Here is a 22,281-nt window from a genome sequence, read left to right as displayed (position 1 = left end):
TCTTTGGAACTCTGCATTCAAATGGGTAAATCTTTCCTTTTCTCCTTTTGCCCCTTCTTATCTCTTTGATATTGGTTCTCTCTCCTATATAATGGGACGTCTGGACTGTGGTGAGGTATAAATCAAATGTCATGTGTCAATGTCTCGCCCATAGTAAGCCCCTGATAAATATTTATTGAACTGGATTTTCCTCTTTTATTATCTGCATAAGGAAAGGAGGTGGCCATGAAAGTGAGTTAATGACAGAGCTGGGCCTAGTACCAGGTAATTTCCCCACTCAATCAAGCTCTACTGTACCTCATTTTGGTTATGTGAATACCTCTCTCTGTCATTTATGTGACTAGTATTCATCAGTATTTACAGAAGAAACCTAGAACATTGTTTCCTGGTTGCACAATTCCTGAACAAATCACTGGCTAGAATTCAGATTGGTGTTGTTCAGTCACTCAGTCGTGTCCGACTCTTTGTGACCCCGTGGACTGCAGCATGCCAGGATTCCCTGTCCTTCACCATCTCCTGGAGCTGCTCAAATTCATGCCCACTGAGTTGGTGATGCCATCCAACCATCTCATCCTCTGTCGCCCCCTTCTTCTCCTGCCTTCAATCTTTCCCAGCATCAGGGTCTTTTCTAATGAGCTGGCTCTTCGAATCAGATGGCCAAAGTATTGGAGCTTCAGCTTCAGCATCAGTCCTTCCAATGAATATTCAGGGTTGATTTCCTTTACCACTGACTGGTTTGATCTAAGTGCAGTCCAAGGGACTCTCAAGAGTCTTCTCCAACACTACAGTTCAAAAACATCACTTCTTTGGTACTCAGCCTTCTTTATGGTCCAACTCTCACATCCACACATGACCATTGGAAAACCATAGCTTGGACTAGACAGACCTTTGTCAGCAAAGTAGTCAGACAGGGTTAAAAATAAAGGAATTGATGTATCCTTACAACTTGGTAAATAGTAACATAATATATTTAATATCCATCTATAATGTAATATATCTCTGTGTAACTCAAAACAACCAAATTCAAAAATAGGAAATGGTTCCAGATTAAACATGATCATATAAGAAAAGATAAATGATTATGATCAACCACAGTGATTTCTACTCACTGGACACCTTGGCACTCTTACTTGATTTCTCATTTACTTTATCTATAAAATGCAGATACTATTAATATCACCTCCTTACTTGCTTCTCAGAATCCATGAAATGTGGAAAAAACTGCCAATTTAGGGAACTGCTATAAAAATATAGGAAACATTTTATGTACAGAAAATCATTAGCAATATCATTGGGTATAATCCAGAGGTGGAGGGAAAGGCAATTTATGTAAAATATATAAAAAAGTGGAATAGGATTAATGGTAGATGGGACATTGCAGAAGAAATGATTAGTGAACTTGATGACATCAATAGAGTATTCAAAATGAAATTGAGAAAAGAATTTTAAAAAATTTAAAAAATCATCAATGAGATAATTTTAAGACATGGCCTAATGGACACATAATTAGAGTCCCTAAAAATAAGCAGTGGTGAAAAAACACTTTTTTTTGGCTCAAACTCATGTTTAATTTAAACTATAAATCCACAGATCTGAGAAGCTTAATGATATCCAAGTACAAGTAACCTGAAGAAAACTACACCACAGCATAACATAATGATGGTATTTCTGATTAGAAACAACTCAAATGAGAAAATACTAGGACAACACATTTAGAGTAATGAAAAAAAGACTCAGCTGAGAATCTATACCCTGAAGAATTATCCAAAAAATTGAGGGCAAAATAAAGACGGTTTCAAACAAAAGTTGAATTAATTCATCACCAACAGAACTGTACTACAAAAAAGATAAAGGAAGAACTTCAGATAAGAGGAAAATTATATGAGAAGTGAATGTAGATCTGCACAAAGAAATGAACAGCACTGGAAATGAGTAAATATAAAATATTTTTCTCTTAGTATTTAAGTCTTTTTTAAAACATAAACTTCTAAGTTTGGAATAATTTCAAACTTACAGAAAAGTTGCAAAGTTATTATGAAGATATTAGATGAAGCTGCCTTTAGATACCAACTTCACATATTAATAAAAAGATTGGTTAAAAGTGAAAGAAAAGAGAAACATATAACATCAGTATTCATTAAAAAAATACAAATTAAAATATAATGAGATACCTTTATTCCTTTTTATTTTCATTTATTTTTATTAGTTGGAGGCTAATTACTTTACAATATTGTAGTGGTTTTTGCCATACATTGACATGAATCAGCCATGGATTTACATGTGTTCCCCATCCCGATCCCCCCTCCCGCCTCCCTCCCCATCCCATCTCTTTGGGTCTTCCCAGTGCACCAGCCCTGAACACTTATCTCACGCATCCAACCTGGACTGGTGATCTGTTTCACCCTTGATAGTATACTTGTTTCAATGCTATTCTCTCAGAACATCCTACCCTCGCCTTCTCCCACAGAGTCCAAAAGTCTGTTATGTACATCTGTGTCTCTTTTTCTGTTTTTCATATAGGGTTATCATTACCATCTTTTTAAATTCCATATATATGCGTTAGTATACTGTATTGGTCTTTATCTTTCTGGCTTACTTCACTCTGTATAATGGGCTCCAGTGACCCAGCAATCCCACTCCTGGGCATACACACCAAGGAAATCAGATCTGAAAGAGACACATGCACCTCTATTCCTTTGAATGACTAAAATTGAAAAAGAGACAAAACATACAGGAGAAAATAACAAAATACCTGGAGGGAAAAATGGATGAGATCTGAAATGTGATTAATAGGAATCAATTAATCAGAGTGGAAGGAATTACACAAAATTGAGATTGAGGACTTTCCAGATTAAAGGAACAAAAATATTCAGATTGAAACAGTCTATTGAGTTCTTAGTATTATGAACAACACCCAAGCTCAGACACATTCTTGGGGACATTTCAGAAAACCAAGAATGCAGAAAGGTTCTTTCTGAAAATAAGAATGGATTTGAAATAATATAATGAAATGTCATTAGCTACAGAGGATGCTAAAAGATGATAGATGGTCTTCTGCGTTCTAAAGGAAAATGACTTTAAGCCAAGATTTCTCTGCTCAATCAAACCATCAAAGTACTTTATATAAGGTATGAAGGCAGGACGAAAACATTTCAGATGTGTGAGGATTCAGAAATTCTATCTACCAGTGTTCTCGCATTGAAAGTTACTTAGGTCTGTACTCAGGCAAAGCAAGAAAAGAAGATGGAGGGCCCCGGAGCCAGTGAGCCCCACCCAGTAGGAGAGAAGTTTCCAGAGGACAGTGGTGTGTCCACAAGCCGGACAGAGAAGTGGATCCGTGTCAGGATAGTAAGGATGGGGAGCTCTTAGAGGTCATTTCCAGCGGAAGGAGGACTTGACTGAATAGAAACTAGACTGCAGAGGTTGGGGGAAGGTGAAGATGTGAAGAAGGCAAATCCTTAAAAGCCATGAGAATCACCAGGAAAAAAAAAAAACAAAAACAGGATAATAAAAGAAAAAGAAATAAATAACAAACATACTAAATGTTGGTGAGGATGTAGAGCAACTGGAACTCCCACACTACTGATGAGAATATAAAATGGTACAGTCACTTTGGGAAACAGTTGAGCAGTTTTTAAGAAAATTCAATATGCATCTACTATAAAAAATCCAGGCATATATCACCCCTAGGTATTTACTCAAGAGAGAAGAAAGCTTATGTTCATATAAAGATCTGTTACAGATGTTCATAGCAGCTGTATTTGTAGCAGCCCCAAATTGAAAACTGCCTCCGTGTTCCTCAGCAGGTCCCAAGCAGGTGAGCTCAGAGAAGGGCGTTCTGCACTAGGAAACAGAAACGTCTTACACAGCAAGTGGAAGAGTGGATGTGCATACAGGCTCCTGCACTAAGTATGCTGTGCCCACCTGTACTTGTAACCATGCTGGTTGATCAATCATTTTCAAAGAAGATTTCACGTGTGGTTGAAGTATTTGAAACTGTGAAAAAGAAAAACGTCCAAAATGAAAAACAGCTCAAATAAAACCAATAAATGAATTTGATTGTTACGTAATTTATACTCTACTGTGGCCAAAAGTTCTAGGAACTTGCTCCAAGTGCTCTCACTCCATTACCACCATAGAGCCAACAAGGTAATCTTCTTTTGGACATGCTTTTAAATCCCATTCAAGTCGCCAGGGTTCTGATTAGGTTATAATTCTCATGGAAAGCTTCTGGCCTCCTCCTTACTCACCACCATCAGTTTCTTCTGCACGTTCATTCCTAACCCTAGTCTGCTCAGATTGGTTATGCACTATGATTTTTACCGCTGCAGTCAAGATAAATTCTCTTCTCCCATTTATCGGATGATAAGTGCTGCTGGGGCCAACTAGGTAGTGTAGCTGTGGTTCTGTGCTCACAAGTCCTTCAAGCACACCTAATTCAACAGTTGAAATTTAAAAACAAATTGTGGGTACTCTATATACACTGGACCACAGTGGACTGAGGTATTTCAGAAGGCAAGAGATAATGAAAGCAATATTCTTCACTAGGACACTGACACGTCAGACTCTATTAAAGCATGAGTTCTTTCTGGAGCATTCTTAAAGGGATGGGAATACCAGACCACCTGACCTGCCTCTTAAGAAATCTGTATGCAGGTCAGGAAGCAATAGTTAGAACTGGACATGGAAGAACAGACAGGTTCCAAATAGGGAAAGGAGTACGTCAAGGCTGTATATTGTCACCCTGCTTATTTAACTTATATGCAGAGTACATCATGAGAAATGCTGGGCTGGATGAAGCACAAGCTGGAATCAAAATTGCCGGGAGAAATATCAATAACCTCAGATATGCAGATGATACCACCCTTATGGCAGAAAGCAAAGAGGAACTAAAGAGCCTCTTGATGAAAGTGAAAGAGGAGAGTGAAAAAGTTGGCTTAAAATTCACTGTTCAGAAAACTAAGATCATGGCATCTGGTCCCATCATTCCATGGCAAATAGATGAGGAAACAGTGAAAGACTTTATTTTGTGGGGCTCCAAAATCACTGTAGATGGTGACTGCAGCCATGAAATTAAGTGTCATTTGCTTCTTGGAAGAAAAACTATGACCAACCTAGACAGCACACTAAAAAGCAGAGATATTACTTTGCCAACAAAGGTCTGTCTAGTCAAAGCTATGGTTTTTCCATGAGTCATGTATGGATGTGAGAGTTGGACCATAAAGAGAGCTGAGTGCTAAAGAATTGATGCTTTTGAACTGTGGTGTTGGAGAACACTCTTGAGAGTCCCTTGGACTGCAAGGAAATCCAACCAGTCCATCCTAAAGGAGATCAGTCCTGAATATTCATTGGAAGGACTGATGTTGAAGCTAAAACTCCAATACTTTGACCACCTGATGCGAAGAACTGACTCACTGAAAAGGACCCTGATGCTGGGAAAGATGGAAGATGAGAGGAGAAGGGGACGACAGAGGATGAGATGGTTGGGTGGCATCACCGACTCAATGGCCATGAGTTTGAGCAAGCTCCAGGAGATGATGAAGGACAGGGAAGCCTGGTGTGCTCCAGTCCATGGGGCCGCAAACAGTCGGATACAACTGAGCAACTGAACTGAACTGAACTGAAAGATCTAAAAGCAGATTTTGGTATGACTAGCAGACATGGCTAGATATTAAGGATGCATGAATGATTCCCAAAGCAGCCACATAGGGTGTTCAATTTTTATTCAGTATAACTCTGGTTTTTACTTGGCAGAGAAGAACGGGGGAAATGAGTTTCCAAATCCCTTATCATGTCCATTGTCAAGGCAGAGAAAATGCAGACACTGCTTGTCTCTTGATAACCCTTCTGCAGCCCTGCGGAAGTATTAAAATAGGGCAGTTCTATTGGCCCTTTTCTGACACTGCTACTTAAGCTGTGACTCCCAGTCTTGGGCCTCTGCTGTTGTGGACCCTGACTTCTTGGTCTTCACCCAGAGACTCTGGAGAGGCGGAAAGGTAGGTTCTGCTCCATCAAGGCCACTGTAGTCATAGGAATGTGGTGGTTTCCTCTCCTACTCCCTGCAGCTCAGTGTTCTGTGAACGCACCATGGGGCCAACCCGGGCTTGTAAATGAGGCCAAGCAAACGAGACCTGGGTTCCTTCTTACTCAGGGCAGCCCTAGTTTTGCAATTTTATGGAAGATACCAGTTTAAAAGTTTCAGTGCTGAAAAAAGGTTTGAGAACCACTGGGCTGCTTTGGGACAGCACAGTTCAGTGGTTGAGATTATAGTTCTGGAGCTTGAAAACATGGGTTTAACTTCAAGTTCAATCACTCCTGGATTATGTGTGCCTCACGGAGCAAGTGAATCCACCCTCTGAACCTTATACCTATTCCGGGTCCAGCATAGGAATCAGTGGTGGTTGTTAACCCTGCTGTCTGGTTCTGTTAGTAGGTAGAGAGCTTGAGGGGAATCGAGCTAAGATTCAGGAGGAGAAGGGGAAACAGCTCATGGTTTGTGAAAGACGTGGGGCCTGACTCCCCTGACATGTCTGAAATAGAGAAGGGTTTACTCGTGTTCTCTCTTCTAATGACAAACTATCCTTTCATAATGTAAAAACAGGTCTAGAGAAGTTGTGACTTATACCAAGGTTAGATTAGAAATGTATATTCTATATTCTGTTTCTGTATGTATGTAGCTTTTTAAGGTTCTTCTGGAAGTCTCAAACTTTTTCTTATTCAAAGAAACAAAGCACTTTTCTATATATGAGGACCTGATATGAGCTTAGGGAAAAGCTGCTGCAGTCTGGAATAAAGTACAAGAAAGCATTAAAACTAGGAGGGGGTGGAGTTGAGGCTGACCAAATATAAAACTAATATTTAATATATATTATATGTGTGTGTTGTGCTCAGTCATGTCCAACTCTTTTCGATCCCCTGGACTGTAGCCCACTAGGCTCCTCTGTCCATGGAATTTTTCAGGCAAGAGTACTAGAATACGTTGCCATTTCCTGCTCCAGGAGATCTTCCTGACCTAGGGATCAAACCTGCATCTCTTGTGTCTCCCTGCACTGGAAGGCAGATTCTTTACCACTGTGCCATCTGGGAAGTCCATATTATATATAATAGACTGATTAAAAATGAAAATCAATATGAAATGTTTAACCCATTACATCAATAATAATGATATAATAGTACAGACTTTATAAAAAAAATTTTTTTTCATAGTAATTCTCAGAGCAATGGAAGCTAGGTCAATACAAAGTTAACCTAAAAATAAAATGAAAACAATGTCTCCTCCCTTCTTTGCTATTCTGCTCTGTCACAATGAAAAATCTCAAGCATCAGCTCTGTTTGGCCACATCACACTTACACTACAATACACAGAGAAAAGACTCTGGCTGGACAACAGGGTACAAAAGCCAATGGCATGTGGTCTAAAGGATGCTTCCAGAAGCCTTTAATTACAAGACCTGGCATTTCTCCACTCGAGCCTCTTCATGGGAATCACAGAGTTCACTAAGTTCAACAAATGCTAAGAACATAATATTGGATTCAGTCTGTTCCTAACGGAAGGGGAGAAAAAAGATGAGAGCAAATGTACCCTATGCAGAACCTCAATCAGAGGAGTGACAGAACGTGAATTGTTCAGTCTACAAGGAGGGTACCATGTCTCTGTGAAGTCCAAGATCATTTCAACTCCATACCAGAAGGAGAAATTGCTGTGAGTGCATTAAAAAATTGAGAGTGATCTGCGTCAAAAGAAAGTCTCCTTACAGTCAGATTCCCTGCCTGTTAAGGGGCTTTCCTATCTGCCCTTCAGTCTGAACCTAACAATCCAGACAAATGAAAGCAGAAATGCTCCTGCCAGCTGCTGCCCTCTCTTAGGATGTTTACTTGATGCTTTCTCTTCCCCTCCTCTCAGAACAAAGGTTGTTGGTATTTAGGGTCAAAATTAAGCCACGTAATGTTCTGACAGAACCCTCTGATGGCAGGAAACACTGTTAGCATTTTGACAGGGTGAGTCACTTGTCCACGGAGGCCCACTGCAGTGACCGTGGTGCCACCAACATTATGCTCGAAAACGGGAGGGAAATCCAGGGCTTTTTTTTAAAGGACTTTAAAAAAATCCTGTTTTTCCCAAGAGGTACAAACTGAAAAAAAACCAAGTTGGAACTTTTTTGCCTATAAACTTGAGAATCATTAAAAAACTTAAAGAAACAGAATGGCAATATTCTGAAGTGCTGACAGTGTGAAAAAAAAAGGACACTTTGGTGAACTCCTGTTGGGAATAAAGTTACACATTAAATGCAACTGTTTGGCAGAGAAATCTGGCAATAATGTATCAAAAGCTTCCAGAGGGCTCAAAGTTTTAGTAGCAAGTCTAGTGAAACAATGAGAGATGTGCACAGCACTTTGTTAATAAGGATGTGTATCACAGCCTTATTAATGATGCAGGAATATTTTACATGATCTACGTGTCTAATAATAATTGACCACCTGAAAAATCAGTAAATATATGCACATGATACAATGCTTACCAGCCATTAAAAGTGGTATTGTAAGTCATTCTTCTAAAAATAGTTTATTATTTTTTTCTTCCAGTCTTATCAAGATATAATTGACATTCAGCACTGTATAACCTTAGGGTGTACTGCAAAATGATTTGACTTACATACATCATGAAGTAAGTTTCGTGAATACTCATCATTTCAAATAGATATAAGATTAAAGAAATAGAAAACAAAAATTTGTGATAAGAACTCAGGATTTACTCGCTTAATACCTCTCATATATAACAGCAGTGTCAATTATATTCAAAATGTTTTACATGGTTAGTATTTTCTTATTTTGTAACTGGAAGTCTGTACATTTTCATCACCTTCATCCAGTTCCATCTTCCCCTTCTCCCCACCTCCCAACTCCCACCTCTGGTAACCACAAAACTGACCTCTTTTTCAATGAGTTTGAAATTATTATTTTTGGTATGTGTGCAGCTTGGGGTTTTCTGAGGCAGGAAATCTTAAACTTTAGGAAATCGTGGCATTTTCCCAGTAACTGTCCCAGGGGGAACTTCTGGGGATATCCATTTGTTTGAATTTTATGTTAATAAATTAAAATGACCACAAACTGTAATACAGAAACAAAATCCAAAACCAACCTGCCCTGTGAACCTCTGGGCTCACGTGTTTCAATGCCATAAAGCTTCAGAGTCAAGTCAGTTAAAAAAGTCATAGAGCCAGGACTCAAAATCACATATTTAAATAAGAAAATGAGTCCCTGGGGGCTCAGTAGCAAACCTGCAACACAGGAGACATGAGTTTGATCCCTGAGTTGGGAAGACCCCTGGAGAAGGAAATGGCAACCCACTCTAGTATTATTACCTGGGAAATCCCATGGACAGAGGAGGCTGGCGGGCCGCCAGGTCCCAAAGAGTTGGACATGACTTAGTGACTAAACAACAACAGTAGTTACAAGTAAACATTGTTTTAGGACACAGAGCCCACTTGCTAAATCTGTAAGTATTTTATTCAAGGGTGAGGCATGTAACACTTTCTACTATAAAGATTTTAGTTTGGTCTGAGTTATTGTGAAAATAGAGTCATAATGTACTTTCACAAAATTATCTGTTAGGCACTTGCTGCTGTTGTTCAACCACTAAAACGTATCCAACACTGTGACCTCATAGACTGCAGTATACCAGGCTCCCCTGTCCTTCACTATTTCCCAGAGTTTGCTCAAATTCACGTCCACTGGGTCAGTGATGCTATCCAACCATTTAATCCTCTGTCATTTCCTTCTCTTGCCCTCAGTCTTTCCCAGCATCGGGGTTTTTTTCCAAAGAGTTAGCTCTTCACAATAGGTGGCCAAAGTATTGGAGCTTCAGCTTTAGCATCAGTCCTTCTAATGAATATTCAGGGCTGCTTTTCTTTAGGTTTGACTGGGTGCATCTTCTTGCAGTCCAAGGGAGTCTCAAGAGTCTTCTCCAACACCACAATTCAATAGGTGTTTATTATCTGTTTTCTATTTTGGGAACCACTGAGAATAAAACCAATACCCACGTGTACACAGTGTTCTGAAGTCAAAATACATAAGGGTGAGAGGAAAACATGGAATGAAGCTGAGTTTATGGCCACTGAGTGCCTCATGAAGATGTACTTCTTGGCTTGGCAATATCCTTTGGCAGCAAGGTATTCTCTCCTGCTCAAGGTTTCTGCCCTTAGGAGCCCATGGGTGTGGTATTATCTTAACCTCAACACATGCTATGATCTGGCTTAAACAGCAGAGTTTAAGAGAAGTCAGTGAAATCTGTTTTGGGATATATGGAGAAATTATGGCCTTGAGCCCTGCTCTGCTTCTGACAAGGTTTGTGCCATAAGAAATGCCTTTCAAAGAATTTTATTGAAATTGCGGGCACAGCCAACTTCTTCTCTAACTAGGTTCATGTCAACAAATGCTTCACTTTTTCCACATCAAAGCAAGGAGCCTCTACCTCATACATAACAAGGATATGATAATAATGATAATAATAATGATAGTAATAAATAAGTTATTTATTGATCATCAATTGCATAAATATGTTCTAGGGGTCTTATACAGGCTATCCAATTTATTGCTCATAAAATCCTCTCATAAGATTAAGAAAAAAAGGCTGTTCATGCCAATATCAAAAAAGCTTCAGAACTACTGATCTAGAGCAGACTAATTTTAATTTATTTTAAACTCCTCTTTCCACCAGCAAGTAGCTAATGACACAGGGTGAATCATTTATTTTTCTGAGCCTCACTTTTCTCATGAATGAACATTAATCCAGCAATGCACATAAAGCACTGAGCACATAAGGTAAATGCAACACCATGGCTGTTTAACCCTGTGGTAGGCTCAGGTTACCCAACTCCACTTCAGTGACCTTAAGTCAGCAGCTTAAACTTGGCCACAAGGAGACTCTTTACACCAGGGAAATTGGAAACCAGCAAACATGTCAATGCCTTTTTTGTTTCTTTCTTCCTTGTGGGTTGTTAGAACACTTACCAGCACATTACTCCTACCTACACACCATGAATGTACAGGAAAGATATTTGCATCTCTTTCATCTTAAATCTGCAAGGGCAGAGGGATGTGATAACAGATTTTGCATCTGAGTCCACAAATCTTTGGTTTGGGCAGAAACCAAACGCCTGCCCTTTGTACAGCTAACTGGCGCTCAATTTCCTATTTGCAGGGGAATTCCCTTACACTTGGGATGCACCAGCTCATGAGGCCACTGCTAGATCAGTCCTCTTTCTGGAGGGAGGCAGGGGTCTTGCCCCCACTGCCATCTTTGGGTGGGCTCTGCTTCATGCCACACAAACAGAAGTTCAAACCACGGGTTTGTGCCTATGGGGTGAGGCATCGTGTACGCAGTTCATACTTCCCTTTTCTGAACTTTCTAGTCTCGTTACTATCTTCCTTTTCCCTCTGTGGGTTTTCTTGAGGGGAGTAAGCTGTGGTTGGCGGTATTCTGTTCTGTTTTCTGGCTTTCATTTTTTTTTAAATTGAAGTATAGTTGATTTATAGTGTTGTTAGTTTCTGCTGTACAGAAAAGTGATTCAGTTTTTCTGTTTTTAATTTTTAAAAAAGAGCTACTTCTTTTTTGGCTGTGGTGGGTCTTTGTTGCTGCAGACTTGCTTTCTCAAGATGCAGCAAGCAGGGGCTACTCTTCATTGCAGCGTGTGGACTTCTCACTGCGGCGGCTTCTCTTGCTGTGGGGCTCGGGCTCTAGGCACACGGGCTTCAGTAAGTTGCAGCTCGCAGGCCCTAGAATCAGCAGCTGTGGTGCACGGGCTCAGCTGCTCCGAGAAATGTGGAATCTTCCTGGAGCAGGGATCAAACTGGTGTCCCTTGCATCACAAAGTGGATTCTAAACCACTGGGCTGCCATGGAAGGAAACACTGGCAGATTTAAGCACCAATGTCTGAATTCCTGTTTCATAACCATGAGACGAGAGGAAGGACGAATGCATGCCACTACCAGTCCACGGCAGCCCAGCAGCCACGGTTCCATGGTATGGCATAGCTAGGGCACTCCTGGATGGCAAGGTGGAAGTGGGGTTTCACAGGACAGATGGACATCCAGCTAAATTGGGCACATGAGGGATCGAGCATTATATTTGGGGAAGTTACAGGAAGGGGGGAGGGGTGACAGACCACCTGGCTGTGTTACTTTCTCTTATCTAATCTGCTTCCCTCTCGCTTCTGCCTTGCTATCCAAAGTCACCAGTCAGGCCACCTTTGGCCTCCCTTGAAGGGATGGCCTCTTCTATTGGGCCCTGCTTCAGAGACCTAGTACCCTAGGACCTGGGCTTTAATCTCTGACATTGTGAGTGGCTAGGCCCACTGTCCCCTTCCCTTTGTTCAAGCAACAGGAAATGGCGGTGTCTCACAGCAAGCAACAAGCGCCCCAGTATGTCAACCTGCTTTGAATCATGGTTCTATCAGATGCTATGTCTTTTCTTTGCCTGAGCCTCCATTTTCCCACCTGTAAAACAGAAGCAATGTGATTCCCTTCTCAGAATTGTGGCAAGAATTAACTGTGATTTACTACATGCCTGGTACTTGGTAGGTATTTGGCAGATGGGCGTTATATAGCTATTTATTTCTGCAACCTAAGCTTCACTCAAACCAGCAAACATATGCTGAGTATCTCCTACATGCAAAAAAGTTGTCCAAGAAACCCCTTCTCCCCACCCCCATGCTGAAAAGGGGAAGGAGAGACTATCTTAAGGAAGTCCTCTAAAAACTTCCCGTCCAGGGCCAGCTTGAATTAGCACTTATGGTCTTGCATGCCCAGTTCTAAAACTCTTTGATTCTGCAGTTATGTTATGTACTATCTAACATGCTTTATTTCACTAAATCACATAACCGGTATTATGCCTTTTCTTCCCAACTCGATTGTAAGCTTCTCAACAGCTGGACCCGTGTCCAGTCCTCCTTTGTGGGTTTCCCACAGTGGCCAGCATCGAGCTGCATGCATAAGAGGCAGCTGATATGGAGACACGTTGATTAAGTTTGATGCCTTGATGTGTGTGTAACCACAGGTGAGAGTATAGCTTGACATCTTTTATTCAGAGTATGATATTATCATGTACCTGCTTGAATAAACTTATTTCCTCACTTCATTCTATCTCAGGGAAAAAGAAATCTTCCTGCTTCTAAGAAGTAAGTGAGAGATGAAGGGATCAAAGACAGAGAGATTTCGTTTATGGCTGGCCCAGAATCTGGGCAGGGGCAAGCAGTATGCTGGTATGAATCTGAGACACTGACAGAAGCACTGCAGAAGTGGTTGGTGACTGCAGCAGGGTTTGGAACCTTAAGCCTAGAGATGTTTGCAAACAGAATCACTATCAGGAGTGATCAGGGTGTACCAGAAGACTGGGAGAAAAAGGCACAAGTGCCTATAGCCAGAAACAGATCAGAGATACTTCTCTTAGATAAAGGGCTCATATACAGAACAGATTACAAACTCCTAAAAGTCAATATGAAAATGACAAACAACCTAATTATTTTTAGACCACCAAAAGATTTGATCAGGCACTGCACAGATGACAACCAAATAACCAACATATATGTGAAATGATAATCAATATCATTAATCATTTGAGAAATGCAAATTAAAACCATAATGATATAGCAGCTCATACCCATCAGAAGAGCGAAAATGAAAAAGAAAACAAGAAAAATCTCTAATAGACAATACCAACTATTGACGAGAATGGAGATGAACTTGAACTCTCACATACTGCTGGCAAAAGCCTAATAAGTTGGTACAACCACTTAGAAAACCATTTAGTAGCATGTAAAGCTAAGCAGTGCCTTCTCTATGACCCCAAAATTCTACCTCAAAGTATATACTGCAGAGAAAGAAATGTATATGAACTCTAAAGACATACACAAGACTGTAGCTACTAATTTTATTCATAACCATCTCGAACTGCAAACCCCCAAGATATAAAACAATAAAACAAGTAAACTGGGGTGCTATGTGCTGTGTGCTCAGTCACTTCAGTCATATCCTGCTCTTTGTGACCCCAGGGACTGTAGCCCACCAGGCTCCTCTGTCCATGGGATTCTCCAGGCAAGAGAACTGCAGTGGTTGCCGTGCCCTCCTCCCGGGGAACTTCCTGACCCAGGGATCGAACCTGGGTCTCCTGCACTGCAGGCAGATTCTTTACCGCTGAGTCACCAGGGAAGCCCCAAACTATGGTGTCTTCACACAATAAAATGCTATGCGACAACATAAAAGAACAATCTACTATGACTACATATGGTACAGCCAAAACTAAACTATAGTTAACAGGAACAAAACAGCGGTTGCCTCTGTGGATACAGACTGGGAAGAGACACCAAGCAATGGTCTGGGGCTCTGGCACTGTCCAGTCACGGAGATCACACAGGTGTGCATACATGCGAAAACTTGGATTAGTATACTTTAGGCATTTTATTACATGCGTGCCACATTTCAATTTTAAAATCTTCAAAAATGTTTGAGATATCTGCCCAGGAATGTGACGGCTAGATTGCATTGTAAGCATGTGTTTTGCTTGCGTGCTAAGTTGCTTCAGGCATGTCCGACTCTGTGTGACCCTATGGACCGTAGCCCGCCAGGCTCCTCTGTCCATGGGATTCTCCAGGCAAGAACACTGGAGTGGGTTGCCACTTCCTTCTCCAGAGGATCTCCCCGACCCAGGGATCAAATCCAAGTCTCTTAGGCTTTCTGCGTTGGCAGATGGGTTCTTTACCGCAAGGAACCATTAGTTTTACAGGAAACTGCCATATTCTTTTTCAGAGTATCTGTATTATTTTATATGCCCAACATCAATGTAGGAGTGATCCAGTTTCCTCCTTATCTCCCCCAGCATTTGGTGTTGTCACTACTTTTTATTTGTCATTCTGATAAGTGTGATGGCAGTTTTAATCTGCATTTTCCTAATGGCTAATGATACTCAACATGTCTTCATGTGCTTAGCTGCCATATGTATGTCCTCTTCGGTGAGGTATCTGTTCGTGCCTTTGCCCATTTTTTTTCTTTCTTTTTAATCATCTGTAGATTTCTTTATTCACTTGAGATAAGTCCTTTTAAAATTTCTACCTTGTTGGGGAAAAAAAAAATCTTTATTTTCTAATCAGATTGGTTTTTTACCTTTTAACTTTGAGAACTCTTTATATTTTAGATATGAATATTTTATTGGATATATTGTTTACAGATGTTTTTTCTGAGGTTCTGGCTTGTGTTTTCATCTGCTTTTTAAAAGTCTTTCAGAGAGAGAAGCTTTTTATTTTTATGAAGCCAAATTTATCAACTATTCTTCTTATAGATACGGCTTTTGGCATCAACTCTAACAACTTTTCACCAAATTTTAGATTACAAAGATTTATCCTTTGCTATCTTTCAAAGTTTCATAGTTTTACATTTTACAATGAAGTCTGTGATAAATTGAGTCAATTTTTGTATGTGTCTTTTTAAGTTTTTTATTGAAGTATAGTTGATATTTATTTTAAAAAAATTTTATTGAAGTATAGATTATGTGAAGTTTGGGTTAAGGTTTATTTATTTTTTCTGTCTATGGATATCTAATTGCTCCAGCATTATTTATGAAAAAGGCTACTGTTCTGTTGAAAGGTACTGTGCCTTTGTCAGAAAGCAGTTGGATGTATTTGTGAGTTTGGTTCTATAATTTTCTATTTTGTTCCATTATTCTATGTGTATATCCCTCTGCCTAAACCATAGGTCTTTTTTTTTCTAATTTCATTTTGTAGTTTTCATTGCAAATCTTGTCTATGTTTTGTTAGATTTATACCTAGGTATAGTCTAAAAGATTTTGGAAGCAATTATAAATGGTATTTTAATTTTGGTTTCTAAGTATTCACGGATACATAAAAATGTGATTGATTTCTGTTTGTTGATTTTTTCTGTAACTGAGCTGAACTTGTTAGTTTCAACAGTTCTGGGGAGAATCCCTTGGGATTTTCTATGTAGACAACAATGTCATCCTCAAATAAGGGCAGTTTATTTCCTCCTTTTCAATCTATATGCCTTATATTTTGTTTCTGGTCTCATTGCACTAGCTAGGACTTATGGTTGGAGAGGAGTGACTGAACGAACGTTTTTGCTTTGTTCATGATCTTGGAGGAAAGCATTCATCTTTCATTATTAAGCATGATGCTATCTCTAGGCTCCTTGTAGATGCTGTTTATTAAGTGATCAGTTCACTGAGAGGTGTTTATCACCAGTGGGTGAAATACTTTGTCAGATGTCTTGTCTCTGTTAATAACCAACAAATCGGTCTGTTTCTTTTAAATTGTTGCACGCATAAGCATAAAGTTGTTCATGTGCTGTGTGTGAGCTCAGTTGGTCAGTCATGTCCAATCCTGCGCGACCCCATGGACTGTAGCCCGCCTGGCTCCTCCATCCCTGGGACTTCCCAGGCAAGAATGCCGGAGTGAGTTGCCATTTCCTTCTCCTGGGGATCTTCCTGACCCGGGGAATGAATCCATGTCTCCTGCATTGCAGGCAAATTCTTTACCACTGAGCCAACTGGGAAGCCCCAAAGTTGTTCCCAGTATTCTCTTACTGTCCCTTTTAATGACTGAAGAATCTGTATTCATTCTTGACATTTTTTCATTCGTGACATTGTTGATTTGTGTCATCTCTCTCTCTCAGATCTTGCTAAATGTTTATCACTCATTTTCAATGACTTTTTCAAGAATCAGCTTTTTGTTTCAGTGCTTTAATCTCTTCTCTGTTTTAAACTTTATTACTTTGTGCTCTTATCTTAGTCGTTCCTTCTTTCTGCTTAATTTGGGCTTATTTTGCCCTTTCTCTAGTTTCTAGAGGAAGAAACTTAGATTATTGACTTGATTCCGATCTTCTTTTCTAACGTAAGCATTCAGTGTGGCAATATGTTCCTCAGAATGGCTTTAGCTGCACCTCACATATCTTGATGTTGTATTTTTGTTTTCACTTAGTTCAAAGTCATCTTTATTTCCTTTGAGACTTCCTTTCTGATCTGTGGATTATATAGATGTGTGATTTAAATTTTTCACTTGTTTAGAAATATTTGTCATCTTTCTGTTTTTAATTTTTAATTGATTGCATTTTGATCTGAGAATATATTCTATATAATGCAAATTTTAAAAACTTTTTGAGGCTCTAGATATTGTCTATCTTGGTGAATTTTCCATAAGTACTTGAAAATATTTACTAGCTGTCAAGGCATTATAATCTACATTAATTCCCTTCCTGGTCAAAATACCTAGAGAAGCCTTTTTCATGACCAAACCCTAACTGATATAGGAAGGTTACATCCCACACTACACAAAAACCACCTTCAAATCCTGCTGAACTTTCTTTTTTTTCCTAAATCCTTTCTCATCTACTGCCCCTTTGCTTGGCATCTATCTTTCTCCCTCCTGGCCCCACACAGCCCTTTCAGTCTCCCTGGTGCCAGCCTCATCTTTCTTCCTAGACCTCATGTGACACCCACTCTGCATTCCACCCTGTCTCTTCTTACCTAGAGAATTTTTTTTTTTCTCTCAAATTAAAAAAAAAAAAAAAGTGTCTCTTCCCTGAACCCCTGCCATCATCACATTAAGAATCTTCTTGATCCAGGCTTCTTAGAACCAGAGGGGGTGGTAAACAGCAAAGAGCTTTCTCAACTCTCCTGGGGCTGAATGTGACCCCACCCTTGTATCTGCGAGGCAGGTGCCTGCTTGGCCATCTGCCCTGAGGTCTAAGTTGTGGGAAGTTTATTTACTGCTCCTTCTAGAATCTCTGAATAACTATAGATTCTTGATGCCCTGGATTATGTTAAAATCTGCTGCTGATAATTCATAGCTCTCACTGAAGTGGGAAAATGCTGTAACTGATTTGTTCTGCTTTATGCTAACTGCAGAAACTTAGGCATCAAGAAAGACCTGGGCACAAATTTATCCTCTGCCATTTGGTAGCCATTTGGCAACCACAGCTTTATAATCTCCTACTGCTTTAATCTTCATAAGGAAACTGCATACCTGTAGAACTGTGAGGATAAACGTCATAAAGCACGTGGCACCAAATTCCTCAAAAGATGATAGTCACTCTTATTGTTTGTCACTTCATAGTTATGTTGTTGCTGTTAATGATTAAAATGGCATTAAGTGTCAGTATGTCTTTTATCTTCCTCTTTTGAGCTTGTTCTTTTCTGGTCAGATAGTTATTAATTAACACATGCATACACATAAGTATCATTAATTTCTGGACACACAGACAGACTACATTCTAGCTGCTGACACATTCTTGGGTGGCCACATGACTGAGTCCTAGCTGATGAAATGTGGACAGAAATGATGTGAATGATTTCTTCACCAGCTCATAAAATCCTTCCATGAGCATTCCTTCATACTCTTCTCCTTCCTCTCGGGTGATGCAGCTGTATACATTTGGGTCTTGAATGCCAACGTCAGTGATAGTAGACACTGTATGTAGATGCCTAGGTGCCTGAACTAATGATTAAAGGCAGACTGCCACCAATAAATAATCCTGATTGCTGTACATGATCAAGAAATACACTTCTAGATGTTCAAGCTCACTGTACACTTTGGAGTTCTGTGTCAGCTAGCATTTTCTAAGCTAAAATAGAAATTGGTAACTTTAAGTAGTGCAATACAAAAATCAAAAATATATAGCACTGGCTTAAAGTTTAGGCAGCAGGCTGCAAAGAAACTGATCTTAAGAAGTGGAAAGATGTGATTGCCTGGAGGGACGGATGGATTTCAAAGGGGCATAAGGAATCTCTTGGAGGTGATAGAAACACTCATATCTTGACTATGGGTGTTGTAATCCAAATGTATACAACTGTCAAAATTCATCAAACTGTAGACATCAAATGGATACACTTTATTGTCCAAAAGTTACATCTTAATAAACTGTTGAAAAATAAAGGAACTTCCATCTATGTTAAATGCCCTATCTTACGAGGGCCCAGACCCTGAGGGGAGGATTCATGTGTGAGTGATTTATTCAGTGGGTGCTCTCAGAAGACACCAGCAAGAGAGTGAGGGAACAGGGCAAGAAGGGAGGAAGCAAGCAGCAGAGTGTGGTCTCAGGCAAAGATCCCCCGGGGTCTCCGCCGGATCCTGAGCAGGCCCTGGGACAGGAACCTCACAGTGTGCACTCCCTAGAACAAGGCAGTGAGAGGGGTTCCTCCTGGCTGCATGCAGGAGAGTGGGGCTGGGGGAGCCGGGGGCATGATGGTTCCTGAGCCTTAGGATAGCCCTCCACAGCCAATCACAGGCGCAGAGGCTGGAAGCAAAAGAGCACAGAGGCTGAGGAAGGACAGCCAGAAATGGGAAAGGGACTCAAGGGGACCCAGCAGAGCTCTGCCAACATATGTCATATTCTCCTAGAAGGAGAACTTGTTCCTTATTATAATGAAGTGTAATATGCCTGCTTTCTTCAGGTTTTTAATGTTGAATTAAAGCAAAGGTGTTCTGACATAGAAATCACCTGTTGAATCCTGGGCATGGACCATTGGAGGGAATTGAAGGGCCAGCACTAACCAACCCACTGCCCACCCCTTGGGCCTCATCCACAGACTCCTAGAGAAATAGCAGACATGATGGTCAGAGGAGAGGGGAGGAAGCATGCAGAGGTGGGTTCCAGAATAAGCCCCACCATTTTCTAGTTGTGTTATCCTGAGCTATTGCTTAACCCACTTGTCTCAGTTCCTCCTCTGAGAAATGGTTAAAAAAAAAAACAAACTCATTTACCTTACAGGGTCACTGAGAGGCTAAAAAGAGACAAAGTACATAAAGCCCTTAGCAGATCCCTGGTGTGACATGTGACACGAGTGTGCAGGAAGTGTTTACATTATTGAACGGTTTCTCTCACATAACTTGCCCACTCCCAGCGCGGCCCCCACCCTGCCACTCCTGGTCACTGTCTGAGTTCACTGATGCCGCCTGGAGCTCAGGACTGATACGCCTTTCCTCCAACCCCCTCACTAGCTCTCTTATCTTTCCCAGAGTAGATGCACTGGCACATCTGAAAATTTATTGAGGATTTGCACAGCTCAAAACAGAGGCTTGACACGTTTAGAAAGTACCCAGATTAATCTTGGGGGTGAGAAACGGAATGTTTCCTGCCATATCAATAAACAAAGGATGTCACAGTCATCAGCAATTGCAGCCCTGCAACCCCCGAACGTGAGCCACTGAGGCCTGAGGAAACTCAGGAAGAAAAGAATACCTGCCGTCTAGCAGTCTTCAGACTGCAGCCACTCCTGATGGTGAGCCCTGAGGGAACCAGGATGCGAGCCCAGACTCCTGCACTTGCCCATACATAGAAGAGTACTAAAGTCCTTAACTTGGAAATATCTGGGTTTTTTTAAATTAACAATCATCTTTTGATGTACCAACTGTCTGCCCTTTGTTGCAAAACTTCTATATAACCTAGCTCCCCTCATCACCTCCTCAGAGCAGTTCTCTCAGGGTTACTTGAGATGCTGCTTCCTGGGCTTGAAGTCCTAAAAGTTACCACAAAATAAAACATAAATCTCTTTTAGGTTGTGAACATTTTTTTGTGTCTACAGAGATGAGATGCAAAGCAACATCCCATAGGAAAACAAGTCATCTAGTCTTCTCCATCCCAAGTTATATTTCTAGGTGTCCTTCTAGCCATTGGGCTTTATAGAAGCCTCTATAACACTGTATTACATAATTGTGAACAAAGCAGAAATTAAATTTTCTCATCTGGTAGAAAATTTCTGGCTGCCATTTGGAAAAAGGGAAGAGACTAACTTAAATATCTTATTATCTCTCCATCCCTCATATCTTCTATTTCTCTTGTCTTTTTATCTGTGCTCTTGCTCTCTCTTCTCTTTTTACATTTCCAAGGGCCCATCTTATAGTTCAAGATATTGTGGAAGAAAAGATGTCATTTACTCCACTTGACAGACATCTGGTGAGTTTTCTATTTATGCAGAGATGCATTGTATTTGTACCTCATTGAGAGGTTCTTCGCATATCCTGGGGAGAAAACTGTATTTTCTGCATCATTTCTAAATCACTGTTCACTTTTTTCTTCATCATTATATTGATTTTCTAATTTTGATACTAGATTTTTTTCAGTGTTGACAGGAAAGAAAGAAAAAGTGCAAAACGAAACATACAGAATAGTTAGATCAACAACCACCCAATTTTTCCTGGAAATGGACTAAAGGGACCTGAGCTCTATTCTGAAGCTAGTGTGAATATGCAGGGTGTGACAGTGAAAAGCAGACACCCAGCAGGTCTTACACCTTTATTAGAGGAGGTACCTATGAGGGGAAATGGGCGCGCACTGTCAGGCTTCAAGTGAAGCAGGGAGCAAGGGGAGGATGACAGACGATTCCCAGCCTGTTGTGTAGACTAAGGGAGTTTGGTATGTCTACTTGGGAGCTCTCCAGCTAAAGGCAGCCATCAGTGGAAGCCCTGTCTTGCAGCAGTGGGCCTGCCTCAGTTTGCATGCTGGCTGGGTCAGGGGAGGGGCAAGCCACAGAAAGCAGAGCATTGGTTTCAGAGCCCAGCAGCAGGGCTTGGTCAACCACACACCCTGCACTTGGAAGCGTGCCAGGTGCTCACAGCTGTCCAGTGGGTGGCTCATTTTATCCTTGGTTTAATTCTAGATTTGAGTTGCAGGCCAATGCTAAGTGTAGACTCTGCTCTTCTGTTCAAATCTTGAGATGTCCACTACCTCCCCAAATAACACAGCTTCCACATGGTCACTCCAACTTGTCTTGTATTAAGAGTCTATGATGGGGGAAGAGCCCTTTTTGTCAAGGCTTGCTTCTGTTGATTTGGGGGCTTGACAGAAGGGCAGGGTGCTGTCAATGGAGAGAACTCAGAAATACACTCGACCACCAAGTGCCAGAGGCAGGCATCACTGGCTGCATGAATCCTTCCATTACCTCCCCTAGGAGTTAATGTTCCCCTGGAAACATGTCAGTAAGAGGAGGTAAATGGCTGGAACCCACCTTCCTGCCCCAGGACCCTGCGGCCAGGAGCTGGTGTTGAAGACAGGATAAAGGAACCCAAGTACTTCTTCCTGCTGCTCAACAACACTTCCTTTCACACGCTCAAGGCCACAGTTGACCTGAGCTTGCCTGCAAGAAATTTCTGACCCTTTCATATAGCTCCTTAACATCTTTTGTTTGTTTGTTTCTCCCTCAGATGTTCCCATATTCCTAAGCTGTCTTCTGTTTCGTTTGTTGTTGATGTCATTATTTTGGTTGTTTTCTCAAAAATGCTT

General features: G+C 40.8%; 1 protein-coding gene across 1 annotated transcript in view; it reads left to right on the top strand.

The window, feature by feature from the left end:
• Positions 1–5,923: 5,923 nt before the first annotated feature.
• CCR3 (C-C motif chemokine receptor 3) overlaps positions 5,924–22,281 on the top strand; it is a 32,701-nt gene continuing 16,343 nt past the window's right edge. Inside the window, exon 1 of the mRNA XM_065935400.1 lies at positions 5,924–5,996. The gene's annotated coding sequence lies outside the window, so the exon portion shown is untranslated. The remainder of the gene's footprint in view (positions 5,997–22,281) is intronic.

The sequence above is a fragment of the Muntiacus reevesi genome, chromosome 4 (assembly GCF_963930625.1).
Source record: "Muntiacus reevesi chromosome 4, mMunRee1.1, whole genome shotgun sequence".
NCBI lineage: Eukaryota > Metazoa > Chordata > Mammalia > Artiodactyla > Cervidae > Muntiacus > Muntiacus reevesi.
The sequence above is the reverse complement of the archived record's forward strand: the minus strand, read 5'-3'. Positions and strand labels throughout refer to the sequence as shown.